The sequence below is a fragment of the Triticum aestivum genome, chromosome 4A (genome assembly GCF_018294505.1).
Source record: "Triticum aestivum cultivar Chinese Spring chromosome 4A, IWGSC CS RefSeq v2.1, whole genome shotgun sequence".
NCBI classification, from domain to species: domain Eukaryota; kingdom Viridiplantae; phylum Streptophyta; class Magnoliopsida; order Poales; family Poaceae; genus Triticum; species Triticum aestivum.
Genome location: NC_057803.1, coordinates 298,589,481 through 298,597,958, shown reverse-complemented (window position 1 = coordinate 298,597,958; position 8,478 = coordinate 298,589,481).

Below are 8,478 nucleotides of genomic sequence, written 5' to 3'. Positions count from 1 at the left end.
GTTGGCCGCAGAAATCCCACCACATCTTTGGTGCGCCAGGTAGGGGGAGCGCTTGCGTGAACCTGAAAGGGTACACCGCGCGTCATCTTCATTGACATTTTCATCTTCGACGGCGTCATCGACCATGGCACCCAAGTAGAAATCTAGCACCTCAGCCCATCCATCCACTCCGAAAGCTCCTCTGCACGTGGCCTCCAACACCGCGGGGGACACGGGATCTCACGGGTACGTGGACACCGCTGGGGGCATGGTTGGAGCAGGTGGCACTATTACCGCCTCCCCCGCGGCTGACATGGGGGCTAGAGCTGTTGGAGGAGAACAACACCAACACCGTTTTTGACGGTCAAGCTCTGCAAGGTGCTAGCGAGGGGGTCACTCCATCCGCGCCCCCTCTTCTCGCCGATGAGAAAAGCCGTAGCGACGGTGTTCGGTCCGGGCGAGCCATCGCCCTCCGGTCGCCCTCATCATGAGAGCGGCCGTGGCGCATGCGCCTCCTCCTGGATGAGCTAACCAGGCAGCTGCGCTCAACAAAGCCGCTGATCTTCGAGCACCACTTCCGCGCAACCCCGCTGCCCCGGTGGTCACCCCACCGCAGCGTGGGTGCGGCGCCGTCACCGTCACCGCAGGCACCATCCGGAGCCAGGCGACGGTGCGGTCGACGTAATCGACATCCATGCCAAGCACGACCACAGAGGCCATGGAATGAGCTCAGTTGTTACTGAGGTTCCCGCCAGAGGCCGAGTAGATGGATGAGTGGCATGCCACCATCCAGAGCCTGCTCGGTTTCATCGAAGCTGGGGGCTCAGGACGATCTTTCCCATGGCAACCTCCCCAAGCGACTGCCACCGCCCGCGCCGCTAGCCGTACGAAGGGAGCCTTCCCCACAGTTCAGTCCCTGCCATGGCAGCCGGCGAGGGCGTAGCAGAATCAAGACCCCAACGATGTCTCGATGGCCTCTTCTGACCCTAGAGCATGTCCAGGCCAAAGGCGAACCCCGAAAGAAAGGCAATCGGAGGACGCGCACGCCGTCGCCGAGCAGCGCCGCAACGATCCCCGCCGGGCCGACGGGTGCAACAACCTCAACGTCGACGAGCCCGCACTAGGTGTTGGCGGGTACCTACCCTTCAAGGTTGGCTGCCCTGCCTTTACAAGAGAGCTGCAGCAGGTCCGTTCGCCATCCATTCGCACGTTCAAGGCACAGATACCCAAGAAGTACGATGGGAGGCTCAACCCGGCAGAGTTTTTGAGCATCTATACAATCGTTGTTCAGGCTACCGAGGAAGAGATGAGAAGGTGATCGCCAACTACTTCCCTTTGGCCCTCAAGTCCAATGTGTGGTCTTGGCTGATGCACCTGCCAGAGAACTCCATTTCGTCATGGGCAGACCTGTGCCACGAGTTCATCGGTGCCTTCACCGGTGGCCACCAAGAGCCTGGCAGGCCCAGCGACCTGCAGCTTCTCCAGCAGAAGGAAGGAGAAACCCTTCATAAGTATTTGTAGAGATTCAGTAAAGTTCATAGAAACATTCCAAATATCCATCCAGTAGCTGTTATAGAAGCTTTCCAGTCTAATGTGCGCAAGCGCCGCATTCGTTCCAAAATGAACGTGTGGTTGTCGAAGACTGTGAAAGAACTATATACACTAGTGGAGAAATGTGCCCGAATGGAAGAAGGAAGGAAGTTACCCAGAGAGGAAGATTGCATCAATGTTGATTAAGAGGATGAGAACGAATCAACCAGTCAGAGGAAGGGCAAGAAGCGTAGTAAGAAGCCAAGAGACAAGGTAGTGATGATTGTGGAAGGTTCGGGCACACCTAGTACTGTCAAGAAGTCCAAGGCTGAGGCCCCTGGCAAGGAAGTTGCCACATGCACTGCCTTCCGGGAGGCCGCTACTGCGAAAAAAGTTGGGAAAGGCGATGGGCCGTACTGCCAGATCCATTGGACCAAAGGCCACGACCTTCAGGAGTGTTATCAGGTTGAGAAGCTCGTCAATAGACAGAGGGTAGAATATGATAAGCGTGACAAGGAGAAAGATCATAATGCTGCTGGCGGTAAGGGCTGAGGCGATGAAGCCAATCGCCCCGGAAAGCCCTTTCAGAACCAAGGAAAGCCCTCCAGGGGCAGAGAGAAGGAAACCTGTGATGATGTTAGTGATGGAGGGGATGAAGAGGAAACTGGTGAGCTGGAATTTCAGAAGGCCACTAACGCCCTGTGCATTGATGGAGGTGCATCTTTGCACACCTCTCATGAGAGGTCAATGTTGTGGATCCAGCGCCAGAGGCCCGAAAGCTGCTCAAGTGGTCCCACACACCCATCATCTTTGATGAGGAGGATCACCCTTGCCGCACCATGGCGGTAGGGTGCTTGCCGTTGTTGGTCTCACCAACAATTCGCAACCTCAAGGACACGAAGATGTTAGTGGATGGCATGGATGGGTTGAATCTGATTTCCCCAGCAGTTATCAGGAAGCTTCAGATAGGAGAAGAGGAGCTAGAGGCCACCGACACGTTTCAAGGAGTTAACCCCGGCAGGAGTCATCCTAAGGGCAAGATCACGTTGCCGGTGATGTTTGGGGGAGAGCTAAACTTTCGGACTGAGAAGATTGTATTTGATGTGGTTGATCTCGCCCTGCCGTATAATAGGATTCTTGGAGGACCAGCCATAGCCAAGTTCATGGCAGCATCTCACTGTGCTTACAACACCCTGAAAATGTCTGGGCCATTGGGGGTCCTCACTATCCCATCGGATGAGAAGGATGCAATTATCTGTGTGAACAAGATGTATCGGGACGCAGTCCTAGTAGAGGCTGCGGTGGCAGCAGTTCCCACCAAGGAAAACAAAGGGAAGAAGAGGGATTGTAGGACCTCCGGCAAGGAGTCCGGGAAGCGTGCCCGTACAAGTGCACGGCACCGGTCGACGACGTGCTGGAGTGTTCCAACAGCAAGAGATGCAAGGTTCCTGCACCCCAAGTGAAGAAGGTCCCGGCAGGGTGGCTGGCATTGGTGGTACTTTCACCATCAACACCACCCTCAATCAAAAAAAGGAAAGCGCGCTCGTCGCCTTCCTATGGGCGAATATCGATGTGTTTGCTTGGCAACCATCTGATATCCCTGGGGTTCCCAGGGAGCTAATTGAGCACCACCTTGCTGTCTGCCCACATGCCCCACCCGTCAAGCAGAAAGTACAGAAGCAGGCCTTGGAGAGGCAGCAGTTCATTGCCGAAGAGATCAAGAAGTTGGAAGCAGCTGGTTTCATCAGAGGGGTACTGCATCCTACATGGTTGGCAAATCTAGTAGTGGTCCGGAAAGCTAATGGGAAGTGGAGGCTTTGCATTTACTTCACAGACCACAACAAGGTTGCCCGAAGGACCCATTTCCCCTGACGTGCATCGACCAGATTGTGGATTCAACTTCGGGATGTGATTTGCTCTCCTTTTTGGATGCTCACTCGGGATATCATCAGATCTTCATGTCCAAGGAAGATGAAGAGAAGACATCATTCATCACTCCATGTGGTACGTACTATTTTGTCTGCATGCCGTTCAGATTAAAGAGTATCGGGTACACTTTTGCAAGGGCAATCCAGATTGGTTTTCAGCCACAATTGCACAGAAATATAGAAGCCTATATGGATGATATAGTGGTCAAAACCAAGGATAAGGCCACCCTTCTCCAAGATTTGGAAGAGACATTTGCCAATCTGCGCAAGATCAATCTGAAGCTTAACCCGGAGAAATGTGTGTTTGGTGTTCCCTCCGGCAAGCTACTTGGGTTCTTCGTGTACCATAGGGGGATCGATGCCAACCCCAACAAGATCAAGGCCATTGAGCAGATCCAAGCGCCAGGGACAGTTAAGGATGTGAGGCACTTGATAGGATGCGTTGCCGCATTGAGCAGATTCATCTCCAAGTCTACCAAGCGTGCCTTGCCGTTCTTCAAGGTTTTGAAGAAGGCAGGACCTATGAAGTGGACCTCAGAAGTAGATGCAGCTCTGTAAGAGTTGAAAGCCTACCTATCGTCTGTGTCTACCTTGGTTTCACCTAGACCCCAAGTGTATATTCAGGCTTGCACCAGTCCATAAATGGATCGCTGGAGCTTGCACACTTTGCCAGCACCATTAGGATCGACAAAACCTTCTGGTTGCATCATATGCAACTCTTCTTTAAGAAATCCATTAAGGAATGCAGTTTTGACATGCATTTGCCAAATTTCATAATCATAAAATGTGGCAATTGCTAACATGATTCAGACAGACTTAAGCATCGCCGCGGGTGAGAAGGTCTCATCGTAGTCAACTCCTTGAACTTGTCGAAAACCGTTCGCAACAAGTCGGTCTTTGTAGGCAGTAACGTTAGCATCAGCGTGAGTCTTCTTATTGAAGATCCATTTATTCTCTATGGCTTGCCAATCATCTGGCAAGTCAACCAAATTGCAAACTTTGTTCTCATACATGGATCCCGTCTCAGATTTCATGGCCTCAAGCCATTTCACAGAATTTGGGCCCATCATTGCTTCCTCGTAGTTCGTAGATTCATCATGGTCTAGTAACATGACCTCCAGAACAGGATTACCGTACCACTCTGGTGCGGAGCATACTCTGGTTGACCTACGAGGTTCGGTAGTAACTTGATCTGAAGTTTCATGATCATCATCATTAACATCCTAACTAGTTGTTGTAGGCATTAGTAGAACTGATTTATGTGATGAACTACTTTCCAATTTGGGAGAAGGTACAATTACCTCATCAAGTTCTACTTTCCTCCCACTCACTTCTTTCGAGAGAAACTCCTCTAGAAAGGATCCATTCTTAGCAACGAATATCTTGCCTTCGGATTTGTGATAGAAGGTGTACCCAACAGTTTGCTCTGGGTATCCTATGAAGACGCACTTCTCCGATTTGGGTTCAAGCTTATCAGGTTGAAGGTTTTTCACATAAGCATCGCAGCCCCAAACTTTTAGAAATGACAACTTAGGTTTCTTGCCAAAACACAGTTCATATGATGTCATCTCAACAGATTTAGATAGTGGCAAATCGGTAAGAGACATCATAGATCGCACCATATCTAATAAAGTATGGTTATGACGTTCGGACACACCATTACACCGTGGTGTTCCAGGTGGCGTGAGTTGAGAAACTATTCCACATTTTTTCAAATGAAGAGCAAACTCGTAACTCAAATATTCACCTCCACAATCAGATCATAGAAACTTTATTTTCTTGTTACGGTGATTTTCCACTTCACTCTGAAATTCTTTGAACTTTTCAAATGTTTCAAACTTATGTTTCATTAACACTACTACAGGATGCTTCTAACGCGACACTACGATCAGAGACCCTTCTACAAAATTGTGTGCGATGCAATAATCGCAAACGGTGGTGTAAAAGAACCATCAAAAAGGTGCAAAACATTTACGATGGCAGAGCCATCAAACACGGTTCAGATTTTAGTTGCGTGTGCGATGCAGGGCATACGGTTCAGTTCAATGAACTATTTCCGATGAGATGGAACAAAAGAAACGGGAAGCCAGATGAAGGCGTGCGTGATATACAACATACGGTTCAATCGGATGAACTGTTTGTGATGAGGAGGAACAATAGAAATGGGCAGCAAGATAAAGGTGTGTGCGATTGAGGGCATATGCTTCAGAAGGATTAATTGTTTGAGATTAGGCAACAGAACAGAAATGGGTCAGCCAGATCAAAGTGTTTGTGATTGATGGCATACACTTCACACGGATGAACTGTTTGCGATTAGCCACAACAAACTGAAACAGTTAGATAGATCAACGTGTGTGCGCTAGACGAGCACACACATTCTAATTAAAAGAAGCATGCGTGATGGTAATAACAAGTGCGCACGATTGTTGGAACAAGACGTGTGCTGACATTGCCTATTGCGGTGCACCCTATGGTGCAAACGCCACGTACGCGGCCGAGAAGGCGTACGTTCCCACGTTACGCCTTCCGGGAATAGTGTCGCACTGATAACCGTCAGTAAATTTTGAGCCTACGTCCCGTCACATTCCAAATTGCAATCCTGTTCACACCGATCAAAACCTAAATGGTTTCCCGCATAGGAGTGTATTACTCGGTTATAAATACTACTACACTAAGATGACTACACATTCCTCCTCAACTCCTCATCCACAAAAACAAACAAGTCATTGATCATCGTTCCCTTGCATCAGCCATGGCCAGCGTGAGTTCTGGGTCGAGAGATTGACACCAGGGAGATGCAAGCATGGAAGCGGAAGCACGGGATATGACCCGCCTCGCCACGAACGCAGCCGGCATGTCCCACCACGTGGCGGTAGCAGCACAGAGGTCCCGCTGCGCCGCCGAAGTAGCACGGAGGTCCTGCCGCGCCGTCGATGCGGCAGACTGGTCTGGCCGCACCGCGGAAGCAGAAGAGATGTCCTTCCGTGCCGCGTATGCAGTAGAGATGTCCTCCTGTGCTGCAGTGGCCTGGAAAAATGTCTCGCAGGTAGGCGAGGACTCCTACAGGCGCATGCATGCGATCGTCCATAGCCAGATGGATCAGATCTCCAGTTGGGCCAGGTTGCAGGACGACATGAAAGCCTCTTTTGAACAGGCTACCGGTGTCATCCAACAACTAAATGAGAGCAATGCGAAGCTCTGGTCCAGGCGCGACCTGCTGAGGGCGAAGATCATCAGAAGTGCGGAGCAGCACGAGGAGACCACTGCCTTGTTGAAGAGGACCGGCGTCATCGTCGAGAAACTTATGGACGAGAATGCCATGCTGCGCATCGAGCGCTGAAGGCTGGTGGAGGAATTCGTGGATGCTCTCAAGAAGCATCTTGAGGAAAAGAAAGAGCTCATCGCCGCTCACCATGGAGACTAGTTCCCGCGGCATGCAGCAAGGCATCAAGAAAGTAGAGATCAGCGAGCCAGATCGTTGTCTTCCTTCTTCTGTTGTCCTTGTGTATTTCGGGTGTTGTCGCATGTGTATTTTTTTAATTATGTTCCTTTTTATGGGGATTTTAATTATGTTCCTAAATATGTAAGATAATTATTATCCACTATGATCGTCCTTATATTCATCATGCTTGCCATGAGTCGTAGTCGATGCTATATGGCTCTGTCAGATCTTACATCAAGATCCGTTCGAAACTTTCTTTTCAGATTTTCATTTTTCTATCTTAAATCTCAGTCCAGCGAGACATATAGCCACACCATAAAACAGGAGCTCGGGCACCATTAATGTAGATGTTGGGTGGGAGGTGCGCAACGGGTAGAGGTCAAAGAGCTCTCCTCGCGATGAGCAAGCGCAGGGGTCTGATCGCACGCTTCCCGTACTCAAATAGCTACCCTGCACGGCACCTCCTAACCAATAAAAAAGGGACACGTGGCGGCATGTAATTGGTAAGTAGAAAGCACATAGTTTGAATAATACTTGTGTTTCTGATTTGTAACGTGACAGCACTTGTTCCAAAATGACTTTGTTGATTGTTAATGTGTGCGCCTTCGCAAATCGGACAGAAAAATTACCACAACATGTTGGTGCCATGTCATGACACCATGCCAAGTTTCATGATTTTCAGGCATGTTTTATATTTACATGAATTAAAAAACCAAGTTTCTCAATCTTTCCGGCGGAGCCACGATGCCCAGATGTTTGAATTTCATTCCCATTTCTTGCATGGGACCTAGAAATTCACCCAAGGAAACACATGTGATTTTTCAACCAACTTTGGCGCACTGGAGCATGTGCTTGTAGGTCAAATTTGAATTAAACTCATGAAATGCCTAGAAACTCAATTAATGTATAAAAAAGGCTAGACGAACCCTGAATAATTCCAAATTTTAGCACGATGCTTCTATTTGGTCTAATCTGCCTGTGTAAACAATTAAGGTGGGAGAAGGGAGTGTACAAATGTCATTTCACACACGGAGGTGACACGTTCCCTCTCGGAACCACGAGCCTTCTTTAGGGAAGCTCCGGTTTGCAAGAAGCTTACACCAAAGCTTGTCCCAATTTAGCCAAAAAAATACCGCAGCATGTTGGTGCGATCTCATGACACCATGCCAAGTTTCATGATTTTTAGGCGTGTTTTGGATTTACACGAATTAAAAAACCAAGTTTCTTAATCTTTCTGGCCAAGCAACGACGCCTGGATGTTTGAATTTCATTCCCATTTCTTGCATGGGACCTATAAATTCACCCAAAGACACACATGTGATTTTTCAACACACTTTGGTGCACTGGAGCATGTGCTTGTAGTTCAAATTTGAATTATGAACATCAAATGGCCAGAAACTCAATTAATGTATAAAAAGGCCAAACGAACCCAGAATAATTCCAAAATTTAGCATAATACTTCTATTTGTTCTAATCTGCCTGTGTAAAAAAATAAAAGCGGGAGAAGGTAGTGTACCTATGCAGTTTCGCACATGGAGTTGACATGTTCCCTCTCGGAACCATGAGCCTTCTTGAGGGAAGCTCCGGTTGGCAAGAAGC